A 2,576-nucleotide genomic window follows, 5' to 3' on the forward strand; every position below is an offset into this window, starting at 1 on the left:
GGGTAGAGAGAGAGAGAGAGAGAGAGAGAGAGAGAGAGAGAGAGAGAGAGAGAGACCAATTTTGAAATGAAAGAGAAGAGGGTTCGCGGTTCGAATTTAGAGCACAATTACCGTAGAATTTACCAGAGAGTAAATCTGACGCTGAACCTTGTTTAATGAAACGCTGCATTTTGGTTACATGCACAGCGCTACCGTCGAATTAATCTGCTAATAAATTCGACGGTAATATTTTAGGATGACAAATTCATTGCTAATTTTGACGGAAAACTCGCCACTAATGTCCAACGCTAAATTCAACGATAAATCCGATAGTGATTAGTGTTTTTCTTGTAGTGTATACTTATATTATCATATTATTATGGAATATATAAAGGGTGGAGTCTCACTCCTTTGGATTATATATAAATTTCAGTTTAGGTTCCAAAAATATTTGTATTTCAGTTTCTTTTCATTATGAAATTAATTTTTAGCCCTTCCCTAAAATTCAACTTAGTTCTCTCCAAATATATATCATCGAATATCTATTTGCATGACAGTTCTTTTATACGATAAATCTCATATTCTTTTTAACTCATCATTGAGACGTTTATTTATTTATTTATTTCAGCATCTATTACTCATGAAAATATATCTTGAGTTCTTGACAACAACTTTTGATCCACCATAAAGGAACATTTGAATCATATTGAAGTTGTGATTTATACTAAAAATTATATATCCTGATATGGTTGCTTTTGTCACCTTTATTTATGAGTAATGGAGGAGTTACCTATTTATTTTAAATAATTTACGTTATTGTGATTTTGTAAATGCCTTTCATTTGTACTTTTTCAACTTAGAATAAGCTTGACTTCCTAATATATGGTTTTTAAAAACAACCTGCTCTATACAGGCAATAAATTAAATTTCTTATTTAACTTTCATCTGCATGGTTTGTTATTTCTTTTTGTTTGTATTTCTTACTATGTAGTTTCAACTTGATTATGTTATTAGTTTTGTCCTTTATTGATATTTTTTTACTTTATTTTCTTTGGTAGTCTTATTAGATTACTGTTTGTGGTATATCTAAGAGTTGCCGGATATGAATTGAATACATCCCTGCATGTTGTTGTTCATGAGAATATCAAGTATCCACATAGCTTACGTCTTAGGTATTGCACAACATGGTAGCCCTCTGACAATTAGGCGTGAGTTACAATTTAGAAAAATATTTGAATAGTAATTCAGATGAATATATGAATGAATGTAGTGCTTAATATTTAACTTTTATTGATCGTGTCATGTTAAAAAAAGTTCAAAGTACAAGACAACAACTATTATTTAATTTAATAAAGAACAACTTATAATGTGTAATTGTTAAAGATAATATGTGAATAATTACGTGTGTTTTTAAAAATAATTAAATTGTATGATATTAAGAAATTTGTTCTGTCCGTTAGTTTTAAAAATTCTATGATTGTTTTCTTCAATCTCTTTAAATAATTTGAAATAGCAAAAAGGATTAAAGTTACCTAAAAAAAAGTACAATAGTTTAAGTTTAATTATATTGTTATTTCTATTATGTAAGAAATATTTGATGAATGGATCCTCTCCATTTTTTTTAACGATTGAGGAAGTAAAATGTGATTTCTCAGCATTAATTTTATAATAAGTAGGATCAAAAATAAATATGAGAGAATGAGTAATAAAAGGTTAGAGATCACACTTTGGTCTCCAAAAATGTTACGGTTAAGAGTGATCAAGTTTTGATTGATCTGTGTAAGGAGGATAACTGGCAACACTGTTGAAATTACTTTGACTAATAATAATCATAAATGATTCGATTAGGTGGGTAAGTGTGGTAAGTTTCTCACCGCAGGTACATCCGTAATTACAATCCCAAAAAAATTCTTCATGTGTATGGATTTTATATGTAATTGGACAAAGACAAATATCAAACAATTACTACTCTTTTTTTTTTTTTGAAAAAAATTTGATCTAATATAAAATATTATCTAATTCTTCTAACAAAATATTTTCTCAAATTATTAAAGTTATCTTTTTTCAGAAAAATTTAGAGAAAATTCAACTCCCCTCTCCTGTGAGATGTTAAAATGACACTCTCCTCCCCTCTATTTTATAAATGTACATTCCTCTCCCTTTTAACTTTTAAAAACCCCTCTTTAATCTATTTTAAACTTTTTGTGTTAACTAATATTAACTTTATCCATTTTTTATGGAAAAAAACTTATTTTTTAAAAAAAATACCCATTAACAAAAATTTTATTTTTTATCATTAAATTTTGCTTACCAAAATATCTTTTAATAAATTATTCTTTTATTAATTAAATTTAATGGGTATTTTTTCAAAAAATAATTTATTATTTCTTAAAAAATGGATAAAATTAACATTAGTTAACACAAAAAATTTAAAATGGATTAAAGATGAGGTTTTCTAAAAGTTAGAAAGGAAGGAAATGTACATTTATAAAATAGAGGAGAGGAGAGTGTCATTTTAGCATCTCGCAGGAGAGGGGAGTGAAATTTTTTCAAAAATTTATTATTTAATTAGACAAAATGTATTCCGAAAATAAAAA

This window comes from Arachis ipaensis, chromosome B04 (genome assembly GCF_000816755.2).
Source record: "Arachis ipaensis cultivar K30076 chromosome B04, Araip1.1, whole genome shotgun sequence".
Classification (NCBI taxonomy): Eukaryota; Viridiplantae; Streptophyta; class Magnoliopsida; order Fabales; family Fabaceae; genus Arachis; species Arachis ipaensis.